At 36.6% G+C, this 22,927-nt stretch overlaps 1 pseudogene across 1 annotated transcript; it reads left to right on the top strand.

Moving 5' to 3' along the window:
- Positions 1 to 14,161: 14,161 nt before the first annotated feature.
- On the top strand, positions 14,162 to 17,560 carry LOC306845697 (migration and invasion enhancer 1-like; annotated as a pseudogene). Its single transcript, XR_013785797.1, has 4 exons — positions 14,162 to 14,299; positions 15,472 to 15,569; positions 15,666 to 15,742; positions 15,837 to 17,560. The product of XR_013785797.1 is annotated as a migration and invasion enhancer 1-like (transcript).
- Positions 17,561 to 22,927: the final 5,367 nt, after the last annotated feature.

Genomic DNA, 22,927 nt, shown 5'->3' with positions numbered 1-22,927 from the left:
ATCCCTTAATGTTTAAGACTCCCAGCACACATAGTGCAAAGAGTCGAAGATGAATACTCTCCAGACAAAAATGCTTCCAACGTTCCCTCTGCTGCCTGTTACAAATAATCCACACTACAGATGTGGAGTTTTCCCACCCGGAAAGCTATGCCTCTTTGATTCTATCCATATGACAGACGGATCTAAAGCATGCCGACTCCATGATGCCTTTCGCTTTGCCAGTCATTGCAAACCTGCAACAGAAATGGGTCACCAGCAGTGAAATATGGTGGTCATGTCCCATCCTGTGCTGTGGCTCAGTGCCAAAGTGATGAGTGAGTGTATTCACAGACAGTGAAAAAAAATCACTGGAGATTTTGGTTGCTCATAGACGTTCATGTTCCACTGCACTATTCAACTCTTTTAGAGGGTCAATCATGGTCTCCTTTCCTAATGGTAGTTGCCACCTACATCAATGCTCATTTGCATGAAGTTCGGTCATGCTTACATTTTTTTTTTTTTTTAATATACATTTATAACACTAAACTTTGTCTTTTATTGCCTTCACATATGGAAGTGACGGCCAATTTAACATCTGTCTTTTGACCAACGAAATCGATCTTTCGATATTTATAGATACTATAGATATTTATCTATCATGACTTCTGTATCTGAGAACCCTTGTGATGCAAAAAGGGTCCATTGTTTTTTTGGTCACACTTTAGAATAGGTAACACTTGTTAACTATTAACTACGACTTTTCCCTCATTAAATTCATAATTTGCAGCTTATTAATAGTTAGTAAGGTAGTTGTTAAGTTTAGGTATTGGGTAGGGTTAGGGATGTAGAATAAAGTCATGTAGAATAAGGCATTAATATGTGCTTAATTAGCACTAATATATGGCTAATATTCTAGTAATATGCATGCTAATAAGCAACTAATAGATGTAACCGTGAAATAAAGTGTTACCATTTTTTTTAACAAGCTGCACAATATGAAGGATCATATCTGAATATGCAAAAGTACTCTTTAGCTCGATTATATCTGTGCATGTAAATATGTGACTCTGGACCACAAAACCAGTCATAAGGGTAAATTTTTCAAAACTGAGATTTATACATCATCTGAAAGCTGAATAATAATCTGTCCATTGATGTGTGGTTTGTTAGAATAGGACCATATTTGGCCGCGATGCAACTATTTGAAAATCTGGAATCTGAAGGTGCAAAAAAATAAAAATATTGAGAAAATCACCTTTAAAGTTGTCCAAATTAAGTTCTTAGCAATGCATTTTACTAATCAAAAATTTTATTTTTATATATTTACAGTAGGAAATGTATAAAATATCTTCATGGTACATGATCTTTATGATTATGATTATGTCCTAATGATTTTTGGTATAAAAGAAAAATTGATCATTTTGACCCATACAATGTATTGTTGGCTATTGCTACAAATACACCTGTGTTACTTATGACTGGTTTTGTGCTCCAGGGTCACATATACTTATGTGAGCAAGAGGAGTGTTGCTTTTAGTTGAGAGAGAGAAAAATGTCCATGCAAGTGTTTGTATCCTCCACATGAGAGAGAACGTCACCTGTGATTGGTTACTGAAAAGGACTTAAACTTGATGAATATTCCTTCTTTTACAAACTGCGTGTGTGTGTGTGTTTCTGAGTGTAGTCCAGCCAAGCTGTAGGAGAGTGGGAGAGTATCTTAAAAGCACATACATTACCATCTCTTTCATCCTAACTGTTTATCATGCTGTCATTTTCTAGGCCCCCTTATACCTTATCTGAAAAACAGAAGGATAGAAGGAAAAGCAGAGAGGAGGAATTTGGTAAGTGATGAAGCCCTCAAAGTCTCATCATTGTTTTCCTGTGTGCTTTTCTGTGCTTCTATGTCTTTATAACTTTCCCCGCTCTAGATCTTGCATTGAGCTTTCTTTATCAATCTCACACATGTTCATCCAGTCACTGCAATAGATTACACACAATCTGAGGAAATGTTGTCTCTTATGCTTTGCCATGCAAAATAAAGTGGTTTACACAGATGGTACAATAATGAAAATCAGTGCAGCAATGGTATTTTTAGCTGTACATGTGGTTTGCTCTTATTTGTGCTGATGAAGCCACATTTCTGGCCACCTCAGTTCAGATCCATTGCATTCTCCTCATCCTAAAACATGGTATGAGGAGGGTATAGGCAAAAAAAAAAAAAGGCATCGCTTTGATTGGCTGATCATGCTGTGAGCGGCATAACGCCCATTTATGATATTCATAACGGGCTTTCAGACTTTTCTGGCTGCTTCAAAGTGGTGAAAATGGATTAATTACAAAGCAAACAACTCAACCACTGAGACACCATCACTATTCATCATGTCCGAATTGACATGAAACACAAAATTATCTGTAAGAATTTGATGCTTACTAACCAAACAGTTAGTGAATATTCATAATAATATCAGTTTTGTTATGAAAATACAAAGTAAAAAATGCTAAATTAATTTATTATGTAAATAAAACAAAGATTATTGGAGTACTATTTCTACGTCAGAAATTTTACATTTAATAAAATGTTGCTGTTTCTTTGTAATTAACTTTGTAATTAATTACTGTGAATTACTGAATTCACAGTAATTACTGAAACGATTTTTTACACCAATTTTTTTGTGTATTTTTTTTTTTCAAGTGTATTTTTATTAGTTCTCAATTCCATGTAAAGCAAAGTTGTTCATGCAAAAAAAAAAAAAAAACATGCTGAAACATGCTTTGATGAAAAAATATATATTTTAATACAAATGGTCTGCTATTATCTATCTTTATGTAGACACTACCACATTATATATGGTCACATTTATTATTATGTTGGGTTGTCACTTGAGTCCTGAATCAAAACCAGTTGAGATTCTCAGTAGGAAAAGATAACAGTCATAAATATCCGAAACAGACATCAAAGCTTTTGAGTCTCAATCATGCAAACAATTACTTCCTCTTCTAGAGTTAAATCAGTTCAACATATTGCTACAATCCATTATGCTAAACTTCTTTTCTATTGTGTATGGCTAATTATTCGGACTCTGTTTGATGACTGGATAAAGGTTTTATTACAAAGCTCATGATATCTTATTCCATGACTGAAAGTTCACGCATGACATGTAGCCTCGTATTTCTTCCATCGGTCATTTCTATCGTGTTCCAGACCATTTACTCCCAATTTGAGCCATAAGTAGAATACACACATGTACACACACACCCATATGAGCATTGAAGAATGTCTTTTACTAAGATATATTCTTGCAGTCCCTCCAGGTCATCAAATTCAATTGCAGCCAGGTATATATTGAGATGCAACATCAAACACGCTGACCCCTTTACCTTTACAATGGAGCATAAGCTTTTCGACTGCAGTATTTATGATTAGTCTTACAGAGAACAGCACAGTGAAACTATGTCAGGATAATATACAGGATGGGATTTTATTTACCATCTGTGGAAGGTGTGTGTATCTGACTGTGTTTTGCAAAGGAAAGGTCAGATGTTTGACTCTGGTATCTCACATACACGCAGAGAAGAAAAAAAATTGAATGGCATTGTGGTCCAGCAAACTATCAGTGAAAAGGTTATCAATATCAAATCAATTTCTAAAGCAAACTAATGGACTAGTGTGTGCTTGTGTTTATGTGTGAGTGTCAATGGAAATGTGTCTTAATAAACCTCATGACCCTTTTGACACACGTTATATGAAAGGTGAAAGGTCAGGTGTAAGGCGTAGTGGGAGATGAGGTGAGAAGTTGTGAGGGTCAAAGGTCACGCTCATCATGTTTGAACAGCTAATATGTGCTGTATATAATTCTTTTATATAATTTTCCATTCTTTCGTTATTTATTTCCACTTCAGGTTTATTTATGAACCTCTTTTTCTATTGATTCATTTTATTTATCTATTTATTGTAAAGAAGTGACTTTGACTTTTCTTTGTGGGCTATTCTTTCATTGTTTGTCTTAGACCATGTGCATGTGTGTTTATTTGTCTGTGCATGTGTGTGAGTGTGTGGTCTCAGCTTGTGTATGTGTTCGTGCCTGTGGTCTCCATACCCCCTGCTGGTGGAACAAAACATGTATCCTTTCTGTCAAAGTTATACATACCATTAGACACCACACACAATCAGTCACATGACTATAGCAGATTATTCCACAGCAGAACACACTAAACTGTGTTCAATATAATGAGCTTTAGGGCTCCATCTGGTTATTTATTTTAATAAATATTTGTATGTATTTGTATGTGTGTGTGTGTGTGTGTGTGTGTGTGTGTGTGTGTTTGTGTGTATGTTTATGTGGTTTATGAGGACACAAATTTGTATAATGACATGGGTATGACAGAGGTATTACAATATGAAGGTGGTTTATGAGGACACTGCCTATGTCCCCGTAATTCAAAAGGCTTAAAAAACATACTAAATGGTGTTTTTTTTTTTTTATCTAAAAATGCACAAAGTCTCCTGTGAGGGCTAAGTTTAGGTGTAGGGCAATAGCACACACGGTTTGTTCAGTATAAAAACCATTACGCCTATGGAGAGTCCCCATAAACCACAAAAACCAACGAGAGTGTGTGTGTGTGTGTGTGTGTGTCTGAATATATATATATTTTTACATTTACAGTTTACATGTTACTTAAATATCACATACTTTTACATTTACTTAGATATATACCCACACAAAGTAATTTGATATAGTAATGATTTTAAAAACGATAATAATAATAATAATAAAAATAACAAAATTGATAAATTCATTTAAAAAAATGAAAATTATAAACTAAATAATCAGTAAATATAAACTATATATAAAGTAATATTTAATAATAATAATAACAAATAAAGTTAATAGAAGTGAATTATTAAATATAAGAAGAAATAGAAAAATAGAAATAGAAAAATGAAATTATCAAGCTTTCACTGTGTATGTAGATATTTTTTAAATGCTCAATGCAATTTTGGGGGAAAGTCAAATTATTTGTGAATTTTTATTTTGCAGTACTTTGCCAATTTTACGCCTATATTGGCCCTGTCAAACTCAATATTTTAACTAATGGGGGAAAAAATACAATTTGAAAAGAGACCCCCAATGGGCCTACATGGTGGCATTTCTGACAGTGGTGGTAAGTCCGTTTTTAAATGAAGTTAATTAGTGTTTCGTTTAAAGTGTCATGGTGTTAAATCTCCCTGTCCTCATGAAAACAATCAGAACTTTTGGACTACAAGTCCAGACCTTTTTTTCTGATTTCTCATTGAGGAAGTCAAAGAGAAGGGAAGGCTACATATTTCTCTCAGGTTTTGAAGATACTGATGTTGAGGTCAGTCGGAGGCCATAGAGAGCACACAGTATCAGGGCTAAAGTGGTGGTCGCAGGCGTAACATATCAAATATCCATCAGAGCTCATCTGACACTCTTCTTTCCCTTTCCTCTTCCTTCCTTCCTACCTTCCCCCAATAACACCTGATCTCATCGCTCTATTCTTCCTTGGCCATGCGTCCTTCTCTTGGCATTCTTACAAAGAGTGAGCATTGTAGCTTGGAGAAGCTGGTATCAGATGCTTTGATAGAGCTGCCTCTTCTAGATGAATTACTCCAGAAAGACATTTTCTGGAGAGTCTGTGTCTGTAATCAAACCATTAGTCAAACAAATGTCTATGTTAATGGACTGTCTAAATATCAACAGACCAATTAGTTCAATTCAGCTTCTTTTAATGCACATATTCATGAAGCATTAAGTTGCTTAATACAGTCAAACAATACTAATTGCTGTCGCAATGCTTATATAAGCACCTTACCAGCTGCATCAGTCATGTTCTTTGTGTTTTATCTGACTTCTGTATGCAGCATCCAGTCAAATGAACTGGATAAGACATACTGTAGTGAGCCATGAGATCAATAGATTATGATGTGGATGTTTCAGAAGTTTCCAAGTGAAGAGTTGGTTGTCTGAAAGTGCTGCCCGCTTCACTGATGCAAGCCATATTTCCTATACAAGAAAGGTACTTTTACATCAGAAAATATATTTGAAATGCTCAGATTTATATTGAAACTTATTTATGATACAACCCCAATTACAGCAAAGTTGGGACATTTTGTAAAACGCAATAAAATCAAGACTCTGTGATTTGTTCATTCTCTTTAACTTTTATTTAATTGACAAAAGTACAAAGAATAGATTTCCAAAATGTTCACTGACTGACGTAAATGTATTTTGTAACTATGAACAATTTTTGATTTTGATGGCTGCAACACATCAAAAAAGTTGAGAAAGAGGCATGTTTAACACTGTGTCACATCAACCTTCCTTTTAAATTACAATGTTTCATTGTTTGGGAATTGAGGATGCTACTTTTTAAGCAAAAATTTTGTCCAGTCTCGCTTCATACAAGACTTCATGAGCTAATCAGTCTGTGATCGTCATTATCTGATTCTCCTTTTCATGACTGGTCATACATTTTCAAATGGAGACAGATCTGGACTGCAGGTAGGCCAGTCTAGCACATTCACTCTGTCTCTACGAAGCCACGCTGTTGTAGCACATGCAGAATGAGAGCTGTGATAACCATGGACTTCCCATGAAAGAAATCATCTTGATGGCAGTATATATCTCTGTACAATCCCAATATATGCCTCCATGTCAATAGTACCTTCGCACATATGCCAGTCACCCATACTATTTGACAGACGTTTGCTTTTGCTTCTGTTGCTAATGAAAGTCTGGATGGTCCCTTTGGTCTTTGGGACTTTGGTCTTTGGGACTCAACACCCAGAAACAAGTAGAAATGTGGACTCGTCTGTGTACAGCACACATTTCCACTGTCTTTTTGACTATCTGAGATGAGCTCTGGCCCAGAGAACCCGGCAGCATCGCTGCATAGAATTGATGTATAGCTTTCTCTCAGAGTAACAGAGATTCAATTTGCCTTTCTTGATGCAGCAGCAGACTATGGTAAATGACAGTGGTTTTCTGAAGTACTCCTGAGCCCATGTGTCTATATTTAACACCGCAGCATGACGGTTTCTTATGCAATGCCATCTGAGGGCTCAAAGGTCAAGCACATTGAGGTTTCCTGCCTTGCCCTACATGTACTGTGATTTCTCTGGATTCCCTGAATCTTTTCACAATATTATGTATGGTACTTGGTAAAAGACAATTCTGATTTTTGATTTGTTTGACACTTCTCTCATGAAATTTGGCACAAAGGGATGAGCCATGATAAGCTTGAGATGCTCCTTTTATACCCAAACTTGATACCTTGACCTATTATCATTTCACCTGCTTACTGTGAACTGTTTCAAAACAGTTTAACGTGGATATTCTATAACCTTTTCACTTTTGTTTTGCCTCTGTCCCAACTTTTTTGGAATGTGTTGCAACCGTAAAACAAAAACAAAATTTGTTCATATTTACAAAATACATTTACGTTGGTCAGTGAAAACTTTGGAAATCTTTTCTTTGTACTTTTTCATTTAAAATAAAATGTTAAAGAGAGTTAACAAATCACAGATTCTTGATTTTATTGCATTTTACGAAACGTTCCAACATCTCTGGAATTGGGGTTGTAATAAATTATTAGATATGATAGAAAAAGAAAAGGGAAATAAAGTGGAAGAACAGAAGTGCATGCCACAGATACATTGTGAACTTAATTAAATACTATATTTGTAAATACGGTAATAGTATTCAAAACAGTAGGCACTATGTTTCAAATCTACATCCCAAATGGCGCACTAGACACTATGCACTAATACACTATGCACTGACCCTTCACAAAAACCCACCCTCCTTAGTTACTGTTGCTATGTCCGTCAAGCCATGCTGCTCTCACATTACACATCATGTTCTCATGCAGTGTACAAGACCAAAGAGGAAACTGACAACATTCTGACAGACTAGACAGAGCAGGATATTCTGGTATGAAACAAAGTCTCTGCTTTCATATGTTTTTTTGTTTTTTTTAAGAAATTCAATCAATAAATACTGTTTTGTGTCTCTTTAATGACAGATCACTGTAGCAGCTCAGTTCAAGCGCAATGTGAACTGATCGTCTTATCATATTTACTTAAAGCACGAAATAAACATGAATGAACATCAGAACGTATTGTATTTCTACCATGGAAAGACGTCAATACACATTTATTTATTTTTTTAAGTTGAAGTCCACTGAAGTTAATCTACTCTCCTGTCTGATTTGTTTGTTGGACAAAGTGGCAGATTCTGTGTTGTGATTGGTCAAGTCGCCTGTCAGTCAAGCTCTCTGCGAATGGTCAATCGTGTAGTGTATGAATTAAATAAGCTTATTTCGTCATTCAGCATTGGAATCTGGTAGCCTCTCCCTCTTTGGTTATTTAAGTGCATCATCCTAGTATTTAAAGTGCACTTTTTCTTTTTGTGAACACACTACTCTATACTACAAAAGAATAGAACTGGGATGCACCTTACATGTTTCCAACAGTACTATGCTACACTGTTGTCAAATGACCTTATCACGTAACATGGCTAAATTAAATTTAAGGTTAAATGTATCATTTTTAGATTGATTTCATGTAAGAATTTCCTAACTTTAGGCAGTGTGGTCAAAACAGAGATGGTAAATGTTAAGGCTGTGATTTAGCTTAATGCATAGTAATATATCTACAGCAAAAATAGTGAAAGTAGTATGTTTGTATGCTATACCACATATTGCCAGACTTTTAGTTGAAAAGTGAAGAAAGGTATGAGGTGTATATGCACACAACCATTGAAAAGTTTGGAGTCAAAGACTTTTTTAAATTTAATTAATACTTTTATTCAGCAAGGACGCACTAAATCAATCAAAAGTCACAATAAAGGCTTTTACATTGTTACAAAAAACACATCTATTTTAAAGTAAATGTTATTTTGAATTTTTTTATTAATCAAAGAATCCTGAAAAAAAAGTATGACAGTTTCCACAAAAAATATTAACCAACACAACTGTTTTCAGCATTGATAATAAGAAATGTTTCTTGAGCATCAAATCAGCATATTAGACTGATTTCTGAAGGATCACGTGACACTGAAGACTGGAGAATGGATGCTGAAAATTCAGCTTTGCCATAACAGGAATAAATTATATTAAATTACAAAAAAAATGAGGATAAAATAAGGAGGATTATGTTGTAAACAAAGCATCCAGTGAAAGCTGTTTGAGTGGCCCAACTGCAGACATAACAATGCTGGCTCAGCCAAAGGTGTGAGTACCTGTTTGTCCAAACAATAGAAGACAGAGGAATGATTAAAACTAGTATTTTTGCTATTTTGTGCTGCAAGATGGCAGACTTCACCTGGGTGTGGCACAAATATATTGACTCTTCTAAATGCTTTGTCTCTATTAAAGGACATGATTAAAAAGTCAGTTAACTGAGTTCAAATATTTTTCCACATTATTCCCATATGATGCCTGGTTACAGTTAGTCACTGAAATCAGAACTGAGTTTTCATGCTGCCCTGTCACACATGCTGGCCTGTTTTTTATTTCATCTGAACTATTTCATAATCATTGTCATATGAATTAAGAAAACAGGACATCTTTTAATGAGAAGAACATTAACATTTCCCCCTGGAGAGGGGTTTTCCATTTCTATGATAAATAATGAGCACAATTATCAGATCAAAATTAGAGAAAAAACAGTGCTTCTCTAACATTGTTCGCATTCAATTCACATGGGAACACTCAAATTAAACTAGCATTATTCAATTTTAACATTTGCCCTTCTGAATCACCAATGTAACATGTAACTAAACAAACTCACTGATTTTATAAATCACAGACTGGAGCTCAAAGTGCTGAGGCTCAATTGAAACGGCTTTGCTGACGGGATTACGGAGCGCCTCAACAGTGATCCAGCCTTCATGCCGAGTCACTCAAAAACTCAAAGCCGGTCTAGTCTCTGCCATCCCACCACCTCTAACCACCCATAATTGCTTCCTGACCTTTGCCCTGACAGCCTGACTTTGACCTGTCACGTCCTGTTCTGGTTCCCAAGGGTTGTCCAGTTGGGGATCAGGAAGGGGACCCCTGAGAACCAGACATGCTAAAACAGGTCCCATAGTTTTAGTTAGCGGGGTGAGATATATAGGCGCTGGAAAGCATGCTGGGAAAATGCAGGCTGCAGGTGGCTCATGTGCAGACTAGAGGGTTCCTGATGGTGGGAAAACTAAGGGGCTACATTTGTGAAGCCCCTCTAGAGGCCGAAGCGGCAGGTTTAGAGGTACATAAATGGGACAGGAGACGCAAACACGCTATTTCAGTAGTTCCAAGAGAAGCTGGCCTTTGAGACGGGCCCCCCTGTGGGTTGTGGCACACAGACAGGAAGCTGAAGATGGATGACTCTTGTTCGCCAGGGTCTAAATCATCCCTCGTTCTCTCCCTCCCTCCTTCTCTCGCTCCACCTGGAAAAACAGTGGTGAGAGAAATGTGATCCTGACGGAGGGTTGTAGTTGTCTAAGCTGCTTTCCACCATTACACTAATGGAGATAGATGTGGGCTGGAATCATCTTCCCGTCTTCTCTGCTGGATGGAGAGATTGAAAGAGAGTGAGAGAATATCTGCTTTGATGAGCTGTGCGGGCTAGTGTGTGAATGAATGTGAAAGAAGGGAAGCTGCTGGGAGTTGACGACTGATTGTCCATCTCCCATCTCATGCACCTTCATAAGTCTTCACACATTCATTCAGGGAAAGATTATGGCCCGGGCCAATAGAGAATTCTGACTAATGAGCCACTAAAGATGCAAAACGGATTTTACAATGTGAAATATATGAAGAATATTGGAGATATTATCTGTTCCTCGCGTCTCCTTAACACTAATTATGGTATATTGTTATGCAAGTGTTTATCTTGTAATGGCAACTTTAATTTCTGAACTTGTGACATTATACAGTCTGAAAAATTATGTGCAGAAAGTACCCTTAAAGGCACAAATTTATACCCCTTAAAAGATGCATATTACTACCTTATTGGTATTTATACCCCTTAAAAGATGCATATTACTACCTTATCTTTCCCCTTAAAAGGTGCATATTACTAGAAATCTATCATTTCTATAATTTTAATGGTAGGTTTATTTCAACAGTGAGAAACAGAATAACAACAACAAAAAATCCAGAAAAACGCATGTCAGAAAGTTATAAACTGATATGCATTTTAATGAGTCAAATAAGTATATGATCCCCTATCAATCAGCAAGATTTCTGGCTCCCAGGTGTCCTTTATACAGGTAAGGAGCTGAGATTAGGAACACTCTCTTAAAGGGAATGCTCCTAATCTCAGCTCCTTACCTGTATAAAAGATAACCTGCCCACGGAAGCAATCAATCAATCAGATTCCAAACTCTCCACCATGGCCAAGACCAAAGAGCTGTCCAAGGATCTCAGGGACAAGATTGTAGACCTACACAAGGCTGGAATGGGCTACAAGACCATCGCCAAGCAGCTTGGCAAGAAGGGGACAACAGTTGGTGTGATTATTCATAAATGGAAGAAACAAAAAATAACTGTCAATCTCCCTCGGTCTGAGGCTCCATGCAAGATCTCACCTCGTGGAGTTTCATTGACCATGAGAACGGTGAGGAATCAGCCCAGAACTACACGGGAGGATCTTGTCAATTATCTCAAGGCAGCTGGGACCATAGTCACCAAGAAAACAGTTAATAACACACTACGCCGTGAAGGACTGAAATCCTGCAGCGCCCGCAAGGTCCCCCTGCTCAAGAAAGCACATGTACAGGCCCGTCTGAAGTTTGCCAATGATTCAGAGGAGAACTGGGTGAAAGTGTTGTGGTCAGATGAGATCAAAATCCAGCTCTTTGGCATCAACTCAACTCGCCGTGTTTGGAGGAGGAGGAATGCTGCCTATGACCCCAAGAACACCGTCAAACATGGAGGCGGAAACATTATGCTTTGGGGGTGTTTTCCTGCTAACGGGACAGGACAACTGCACCGCATCAAAGGGACGATGGACGGGGCCATGTACTGTCAGGGCCAGGGCATTGAAAATGGGTGTGGATGGGTATTCCAGCATGACAATGACCCAAAACACACGGCCAAGGCAACAAAGGAGTGGCTCAAGAAGAAGCACATTAAGGTCCTGGCCTATCCAGTCTTCAGACCATAATCCCATAGAAAATCTGTGGAGGGAGCTGAAGTTTCGAGTTGCCAAACGTCAGCCTCGAAACCTTAATGACTTGGAGAGGATCTGCAAAGAGGAGTGGGACAAAATCCCTCCTGGGATGTGTGCAAACCTGGTGGCCAACTACAAGAAACGTCTGACCTCTGTGATTGCCAACAAGGGTTTTGCCACCAAGTACGAAGTCATGTTTTGCGAAGGGGTCAAAAACTTATTTGACTCATTAAAATGCAAATCAATTTATTACTTTTTGAAATGCGTTTTTCTGGATTTTTTTATTGTTATTCTGTCTCTCACTGTTCAAATAAACTTACCATTAAAATTATAGACTGATAATTTTTTTGTCAGTGGGCAAGCATACAAAATCAGCAGGGGATCAAATCATTTTTTTCCCCACTGTACTTTTATTTTATGGACAATTATAATTTACACCAGTAATATGTATATATATTTATTTTCATAGAAAACAATCAAAATAAACATACTAAAAAGATTCAATATTATTTATTTGCATGTCATGTGAGCCTTAACAAACATCAGATGACTATGAACATACAAATGTGATGGAAAATAATTGAAATGTAAGTATTTTGCATCTAAGGGGTTCAGCTGACAAAAAGGTTTGGGTTCCCTTCTTTACAATACAAATATGTCCGCTTATCATACTACTATGACTCTTTTATAAGTAAATACAGTACAAAGATGTCCCTTTAACGTAATGGCCCAGTGATAAGCTGTTATACCCTAAAGGTAAAATTTTTGCACTTTTGTGTAGATTTTGTTCTTCCATCTTTATTTCTCATATATTTGCAATATCATCTCTGGTTATTTGGACATACCTGACCATTATATGTAATTTTGTAATCAAATGCAGGAGAAAAACTGGAAGCTAGAAAAAAATAAAGCTCAAAATCTGACACATCTGTGCCTCTTCTCTCCCTCTCAACCCTTTCACTTGGCCTGTCAAAACCATTGCGATGTGGTGTCAGTTGTGAGTCCTGTATGACATCATCATAATGAGCCCATAATGGTGTAATGCGGCTCCAAATCACCGTGTCTCGTTTGAAACCCACCTGGCCCTTAATGACAAATGACACAGCAAATCAGTGTGAAAATGACTTCAGGAGTGAGTCATCAGTAGAAGCGAGCCGTGTTCAATCTTAACAACAATCGAGCCCAGTTTAACAAACGCTTTAGCATGTTTCTTTCTTTATTTCTCTTACACAGGCAGTGATGGAGCAAAGGATTGGTGCACATTTGAGATCTCATGCTATCATACATTCTCTTGATGTCTTTGCCCCATCAAGGGCGTTTTGGATGTCCTACATTATTTTTTATGTGTTATAAACAGGGCCGTTGCTTAAATGAGTATGCTGTACTAGAGTGTGCTTCAGTTTGCGACAATTTAAAAATGTTGTCTTGCCTTGTCTGAATTAAATTAATGAGGCAAGTAGAAATAATTCTACACATAATAAATCTAGTAATCTGACCGTTATAGATTTACAGAAGTTTAAAAATTGCTGTGATGTCAGTATAACTAATAAAGTTAGTTAACTCATTTAATCTCACCAGTAAATAATAATTCATTGTAAGTAACTGATTGATCGATTGATCGACATTATAAAATAGCACTTAATTTTACAGTGTCTTTGTTACACGTTATATGTACTTACTATAAAAGTAAATTATGCATAATTGCATGCAACCCACAAAGAACCTTTTGTGCAACAGAAATGTTCTTTATGGAACCATTCAGACAAAAATATTCTTCTATTTTATTTTTATTGTGTAGCTTTAAACCAAATCTTAATCCTAACCCTAATAGTAGAGAACCCAGGAATAGCTAAAACATGAGTTATACATGTCATTTTTATATCCAAGTGGTAAAATACATGGGCTCACTCACAGAAGAATTTGGAATGAAATGGGTTAATAGCTGCTGCCATCGTGTGGCTTTTCAACGACAAGTTTCTGGGGCTGTTGAGCTGCCCTTTTGTCGTAAAAATGTCTCTTCCAGCTGATAGAGGACGCTAGAGGTATAGTTTCATACAAGATCAGTCAGGCACGCGGAAGCACAATAGCGATTAAACGAAGCTGGGCAGATATGAGTGTACAAATAAAAGTTGAATACTGGTGAGTGATTTTACAATAGGTATATCTGTGAATTATCTAAAATATTATGTGCTTTACAAACGTTTAATGGGGTAAAATGTCTTCACGAATGTTTACGTTAGATTAAACAGCTCGTGCAGATTGCCAGCTCCGTTGTCTTTGTTAGGGAAAGGTGATGTGGTGTGTGTTCATTATCTCGTTTCCTTTATGCATCCATGCACTAGTTTATCATGCATCATGTTTTAATACGTGCTGTTCTCCAAAATTCCCGGTGTATCTCGTAAACAGGTTTGAAAGGGGTTTAAAATCGGAGCAGGTAGAGATTTAAGATGATCCATCTACTATGGGATTTCAGAAGGAAGACAAAATCCTAAACTGTATATCCCTCAATAAAGTGGTTTTCAATCTATACAGAGTAAAAGACCCTCATCCAGACTATCAAGCAACCCAGGAACCCATTAAAATACTACATTTACTTTATAGTAACATTCTTTATCAATTCATTAATTTTGACAAACATTAGCTTCTTTAACGTTTAACGGATTATGAATGTGCCATATATTTAGAAAAAAAAAATAATAATAATTGAATGTAAAAAAAATAATAAAATCCTGTCTTTTATATATTTAGGGCATGCAAAGAGATATGACACAGCAACTGAACTGTGAGGAAAGTTATGCAATGCAATGGTATGAGCTAGATTACTGTCTCCAGTTAGTGGTCGCAGTGATGCTTTCGGTATTCAGACTCTTTTAGAACTCTTTTGGGTTTTTTTGTTGTTGTTGTTTTTTACCCTCTCATAATGATATGGAAGCCCCTTTCTATCATAGAATAAAAAATAGGTATAACTACGACTTTTTATCTCACAATTCTGACTCAACTAAAATGCTTTTCTTAGTTCGATTTTTTTTTGTTTTTTTTCTTAAGATTATTTTTCTTACCCCATTGGCAGATTATTTTGCATGTTCTAAACAAAAACTCGCTTAATTTTGACTTGTCTTTCTAATTTTTAGATATTTTGGCTGGAAACAAGACAAAAAATCTAAGAAAAGCATTTTTTGCAGTGTAGTCTTCAGGTTTATTGTCAGACATAAACTCATACACTAGTTACCAGCCATTGCCTGTTTGTCTGGATCCAAACATTTGTTGGATGGCATAATTGCTAACCGCTTACATTCACTGTTGTGTTGCAGCGGCGGATGAGGGTACGAGCCCCGCTTTCAGGAGCTCAAGCGGGTCGTCACTGCTGAGTTCACTGATGCGGACGTGAGTGGCTTCGTCGGCCGCCAAGGTACCTTGCACGTCCATGGCCATGCAGTGATTTACATCTTATGCAAAAATATGAATGTGAGCAAACATAATCAATTCTTCCATTTCTCTTTTCCAGGGAGCTTTGAGATCGAGATCAATGGACAACTGATTTTCTCAAAGCTGGAAACCAGTGGCTTCCCTTATGAGGAGGATGTGAGTAAATATCTCACGCTGAATAACATTTTTACCTATAAAAAGTTGATGTTTCACATGCATGTGTGTATCTCTCTTTTATCCCATCCACAAGATTATGGACACTATCCAAAGAGCCTATGATGGCCAGCCGGTGGAGAAAATCACCAAGAGCCGGCCTCCTTGTGTCATCCTCTAAAGTTTCACTACTTGACCCTTCACTTTTGGCTCTAAAAATGTCTAGAATATGAATGGTTCTGTTAACATAATTTAAACGTCTAGAGAAAGAGTGTATTGATGTAGGATCCTTAAACATCCCCTCCTCTTCACTCCTCCGGTCTGGTTGCTGGACGTAAATGATTATCGTAACTCTAAAGTGAGCAGTTATGGTATGAGGCCTGCAGTCCATGCATCCTTTAAGCTGGAGGAGCAAGATGCAGGGATGCTAAGGAGGAGACCAATGGAAGGGTTAATGTCTTTTGTTTCTTCTTTTTTTTATTGCCTAGAGAATATACTAATGTACTAAAACGTTTGCTGTAAGGAGGGAATGCCTAAAGCTCGGCTCATTATTTTTGGGCGTGTCTGAGTAGGTAAATTTACATTTTGCAAGTGTCCCTTCACGTCCACCATCCCATATTAGCATGAAGAGATGTGTTGTTTTTGAGTACTTGAAATGCTTGTTTGAAGTACTGTAGGGAACATTCTAGACCAACTTCGCTTGGTGTCAAAGCTCAGGTGTTTCGCCTCTTGCAAGCATTTTGCGCACTATTTCTTTTTATTATTATTAGTGTTGTAATGTTATACAATTTTTTTCATCATTAAATCAAACCAAATAGCTGGTTTAAGGGCATTTATATGACTTGCAGACCCTGCTGCATGATTTTTTTGTGTGTTTGTGTTTTTAGAAACTACAGGAGACCCTGTTTATGAAATGTCACTCGTATACGGTTAATAAAATAATGAGCTATCATCTGATTTTGTCCCCCAATTGTGTTTGGATCTGTTTTTGTCTGATCGTGCCTGTACCTTTGCTTTTTATTTTGATCATTTTGTTAATGTGTTGTTGAACAGAACACTGTAACACAAAACCTTGCTCTCAGAGGTACTGGCTTTGTGTCAGATAACAAATGTTTGATATGACATTAGAAGTAATGTTAAGGAAATAGGAAATTATACAGAAATTATTAGCCTTTTTCTGTCTTTTTAATTAAGGTGGTATATCAAACCTAATTCAATATAGTGTGGTGGGATGGACCGTAATGTTTAGCTGCTTAACTTGGTCCAACTGATTCTTTAATTTGTTGACATTAAAATACACGGAATGTTCAATTTCTGGTTTGATTATACGTGACCCTGGAGCACAAAACCAGTCTTAAGTCGCTGGGGTATATTTGTTGCAATAGCCAAAAATACATTGTATGGGTCGAAATTATCCATTTTTCTTTTATACGAAAAATCATTAGGATATTAAGTAAAAATCATGAAGTTATTTTGTAAAGTTCCTACTGTAAATATATCAATTTAATTTTTGATCAGTAATATGCATTGCTAAGGACTTCATTTGGACAACTTTAAAGGTGATTTTCTCAATATTTAGATATTTTACACCCTCAGATGATTCCTGATTGTCAAATAGTTGTATCTCAGCCAAATATTGTCCGATCCTAACAAACCATACATCAACGGAAAGCTTATTTATTCAGCGTTCAGATAAATCTCAATTTCGAAAAATTTACTCTTATGACGGGTTTTGTGGTCCATGGTCACATATGTTCAGTGTGTTATATGTTACAGTAAGTTTTTTGTCAGCTTGTCCTAATATAAAACAATTTGCATTTTAAAATTAAATCATTAAATCTGTATGTAATCCTTGTAGCACATTCAGTGCTACATGCTGAAAACAGCTTAAACCTTAAGTGTTTACTGCATTTTGGCCTGACATTTTAGCTTCCAACGAGCAAACCATCAGAATGCTGGCCTGTCAAACTAGCAAAGTGTGGTTTGCGGCGTTTTTATCCCCTCAGTATTGCCGGAGAGGGCAAGTGTAACCTAAATAATTATTTTATGCAGCTGTTGACATTTAGGCTATTGATACAATAGTGAAAGAGGATCATTGTCACTGACAGTGATTAGCAGGTGGAGGTGAGCAGGGTGTAGCCAGTCTGAGGGGGATGTTGTTTCCTGTCTCCTCGAACAACCAGGCAACCATTAGCCTTCACAGGTCAGAATCGAAAAACAAGAATCATAGTGGTGAAGATAAAAGTCGAATACTGGGAAGTTTATTTACTAGCCTGTGTATTCAAGTGCATCGATCTAGCTGTCTTTAAATTACTGTTGTACCTCATGTAAATTCTTTCAATGCGAATACATTTCTGAGTGATGTTTTTAAATGTGTCGGCAATGTTTCAAAAAGCCCAGTGACATATTTGGTCATCAAACACGCACTTCGAAGTAGCTCTGATGCCCATAACATCTCCTCTGTCCGGTCCTCATGAGCATCTTAATGCTCTATTGCAGAATATGGTTTAATTGTTTTTGAAGCTCTTCACTCATCTCTAGTTTTCTGGACGTGATTGCCGTTGCTCAAAGTTCAAAAGTTATGGCATGAAGCTTTAGTCCAGAAAACTCTGAACCCGTAATAATAAAGAAGATAGTGAAGAGTACTTTTTTATTTGATTAAAATAATCAGTTTTTCTGACAGAATAATCAGTTTATTCAAGAGCTATGAGACACCTAGTCTTATTCTGATACATAAAACTTAAATTTATTGAGTAGGATTTCAAAAATGAAGTTATAGAAGGATTTTTAGTGGAAAAAGACTAATATTGGTAGGGTAATTGGTAAGTAACTGGTAAAATGACTTAGTTTGGGGAAAAAAAGTTTTTCTTAGAGTACTGAAACTGTTGATTTAACTAGCTTATTGATAATTGGGGCCCATGTAATGTAAAAAAATCAATCAATAAATATTTTCTGAAAATATTTGCAGATTGTTTTTGATATGTTGTCACATGTGCCTACCAAACATTTAACTATCGTGAAGTCTCTCTGCTTTGGGCTAGTACATTTATAATACATTTCAGAAGTTTTCATGAATTATGAATCATACTAGATGTTTCAGTGCAGCAGTGAATTCTTTTGTAGAAATCCTTCAGGTTGTAAATATTTCTGCCAGCAGTAGAGGGCGTTTCTCTTTGCTGCTGTGTTCTTTCAGTATATTTGTTATTATCTCAGTTTACATTTCATGCATTAACAAAGTGGAGGTGAAACTGTTTAAATGGAGCCATCTATAACTAAGAAGATGTCCTAACTAATTGCAAGTAACAGAGTGGTGTTTATTACCAGAACTCGGTGGAATTTCAGAAGAGTCAGGTGTGGTGTACTATAAATATTGTGCACTAAACAAAAATATTAAGTATGGTGATTAAGTTCAAGTCAGGAAGGCTCAGAGTCAATATAACACATCTCTGCTTTTGTAAGACAAAACACAGCTAGGGCATTGACACCAACATTTCATTATACCAAAGTATTAAAGTATGTAGTAATGGTGCATACATGCTTATTAAGGCTAAGATAATATGAGGAAAATTCAGTTAGGAGTTTCCAACACTGCACTGTAATTTTCAAAATGAAAATTGCGTGAACGCCCTTAAAGCAGCGGGCGATAGTTTGTGTGTATGGTTATCACAGAAGAGTCAAGCTGGTGTGTTTTATCATAAAACGCCAGAGACTGGAGAAGGGGCACACCTATACACACTGTGTGCTGTACAATGTAATATGTGCAATATAGCATGAACACTGGGGAATAATATCCAAGGCACACTGGTGTTATTGTGAAGAGCAGAGCAATACTATAAATAACAAGAGTAAAAAACTTGACAAAGAAAAATCAATTACAGAATTTGATTGCATTCTAATAATATCCAATATGTTATTCATTAATTTCCTAATCAAAATTCAAATCTTGAGTCTGTGAATGTTAAACAGCATGATTTTTTGGCCAGATTTTACAATGTGGGGGAAAAATGTATTCAAATGTTTACATTTGTGTAAGAAGGGGTAAGATGCCCCTCCACCTTCATTTTCTTCTCGTAAACAGATGACAGAAAATCTCATCTCACACTTTTGATGAATCGCTACACTATTTTTAATTTTGCCATTTCATCTGAATATCAACATTTTGAGATTTAGCCAGTCTAAACAGTTTTAAGGTAATTGATTTCATTTTATGACTCTTAGGATCTGTGACATTAAAGTGTTTGCGTCTGTTTGTTAATTATGGATTTTTGGATACATTTTTAAATTTGTGGAGTAAAAGTTGATTTTATTTTGAAGAAAAAAGTTAAATTAGACTTTTGGTGTAAGATGATCCCCCAGAAGGCCCAAGTGGCATGTTTACATATCTTAAGATGTTGGCAATTAAATATGTAAATATTCACATGCCTGTATTTATATGCTGTAGACTAGTTTTACCTTATCCCAGGCAGGGGCAGTTTTACCGCAGTAGGGGCCATCTTACACCCCTATCTTGTGCTATAACAACTAAATTCTCAAATGTTTCTATTTATTAACACATTGGCTGATGCATCATCATCCTGCACTTGCTAAACTTATATCTAAATATGTTACAGTTTAAAAGTAAATCCACATTGTTCTTGAGTGCGTGATACCTGTAGCCTAGGCTACCGAAATAATCAAGTGTTATCGCATCAAATCAAATTTCAGATTTCATGATGCATTACAGTGTAAACTACTTTTACCAACATATGTCTAACACAACAGCGAATGCGGCTAACTTGAATATGCGAGACTCATTTGCTTCCAGTTATTTTACCTGTAGCTACAAAAACATTCCGTTATGCTGCTTGATATTGCAAACTGGATTTGTTATATCATTTCCATCCTTTTAATTTACTGTAGTAAATACACATACATTGTAGTATGTAAACACATAAATTTTTGGTATAGTATTAAACTACAAGTGACAAAATCCTGCCTTACACACACTAAAGTAAACTTTCTCTCTGACTGGCTCAGGAATCATGGTTCAGTTATTGCTCACGGGTCGTGTGATGCTCCTCTCTGGAGATGCAGTTATTCCATGCCTTAATAGGTCTCATAACTGCAGTACTGAGCATTAATTACTCTTTTAGTCCTGAAAGGTCCCTAGCCACATGAATGCTGACATCAGAAATGTGTTGTCAGTGGACTGTAATCATTGCCTGATGTCCCCAGTGAAAATGTGCTCTAATGCACCTGGTATAAAGGTGTATATTCCTCTCCATGGACTTTAACAATGTAGATATTATTATAAATGAACACTAGGTAAATTATAAGTTGACTATATATGATTACAATTCATTGCATGTTGGAGTGAGTGCTGTTTACCTCTTTCCTTTCATTTGGCATTGTCTTTTTCTTAGTTTTCAGCTCTCAGGCAAGACAGCAGCATAATGATTGCGGGGACAGACCTGTCCAATCCTGCTCACGAAGGCCAGCTTTCTGCAGAGTTTTGCTGCAACCTGCCTCAAAGTTTCTGGTAATCATGCAGACCTTTATTAGATGGTTCAGATGTGTTTAATTGGGGTTGGAGCTAAACTCTGCAGGAAGGTGGCTCTCCAGGAACAGCATCACTTTGTCTAAGCGCAACCTGCCTTGCTCGAGGGCATATTAGAAATAATACAAGAGGATGACAGAAGTGCTCTGTTTTCTGAATCCGTGTCACTTGGGACCTTCAAACTCTAAATGGCAGCCCCTTGACCACACAACCCCCATCTCCATGTTTCAGGTAATGCATCACATTCGGTCACTTAAATTGTTGTTTTGTATAGTTATTAGTTCTATATGTATTGAAAGATACAAATTGTGTGTTTGTGTCTAAAAGCTGGTGTAAATTTTGAGCGTCGTAAACAGTCATGGGGTCATGTGTGCGTTGATAATATGTTGATGCCAGGTTACTGCTTCTTTCAAAAATTATTGTCCCAGCCGTGTTCACTTCAAACCCAGTGTACCATGGCCAAAATTGCTGTACAAATAATGTACGGTTTTCCCTAATTCAGAGTTGGGGCCAGCGCTGTCTCCTAACAGTCATAAATATGTTGCCACATTATTTCAACTCTCTCAGAGCAGATTTTGTTTTCCCCATTCAAATTTAAATTTATATATTTTAAATATAAATGTCAATTTTGGTACTTTCACTAATAAATCACACAGTGTAATTGAGAAAATTACATCAAAAGTTTATATTTTTGTACTTTTTTTCTTTCTCTCATAACAGAGCGGAAATATCGATAAGGCAAATGTAAAGAAATACTGTAAGCAAAACATAATTCGTTTGAACCGTGTGACCAAAAACACTGTTACGATGCCCTCAGTTATTAAACCATTGTTTTTAAATGAGGAAATGTCACAAAATAACTGGCTTGAACAGAAAGTGAGGATAAAGACAAAATATGCATTTTCAGAAACCGCATAATGCATTTGAGAAATTTAAAATCAAACTACCAAAAAAAAAAAAAAAATGAATCAGTAAAACCTAAATGTGTCTGTTTTTTCTTCTTCAGTATAATCTATTAAACTGTAATGTGATGAATGGTAACATACAAATCGGCTGATATTGAGAAAAAAAAAATATATATATATATATATATATATTACTGTTATATTTTAAACTTTCTTTTGCATTACACCCTAAAGAGAGTTAAATCTGTCAAATTATATGGCAAGGTTTAGTGTTATGAGTAGTAATGAATAGTAAAACAGGAATATAAAGGGAACACAAATGGCGTTTCCAGAGAATGACCTGAACCAAGAAGGTTCACAGAATCATCGCTCAAAGGACACACCCTGGATTACTGTTTTGTTTGAATTATTTCCAGGACTTGAACGAGCTCTCAATGGCTCAAGGGGCAGCAGTGTTTCAGTGACTCAGCGGAAAAAAGGTGGCATATCAAACTGATGTGAGGGTCATAGAGGGGGAAACCCCTTAAAGCACCCCCTAACCACCTTTACAGGGGTGTCCACCAATACCCAGCGGGAAGGGAATCCCAAACCTCTATGCAGCTTGACGTCAGAAGGCAAGATGCTGTTTTACTGATTAGTTTACCCTGCTTATGATGAGCTCCACATTAAAGTATACCTTAACCTCTCTCTCTCTCAGTGTGTCATTCTTTGGTATTTATCCAGGTTAACTGTTTTCTGGGAGTGGCA

This window comes from Barbus barbus (assembly GCF_936440315.1).
Source record: "Barbus barbus genome assembly, chromosome: 3".
Lineage (NCBI taxonomy): Eukaryota > Metazoa > Chordata > Actinopteri > Cypriniformes > Cyprinidae > Barbus > Barbus barbus.
Note: the sequence above shows the minus strand (reverse complement) of the source record. Positions and strands in the feature narration are given on the sequence as shown.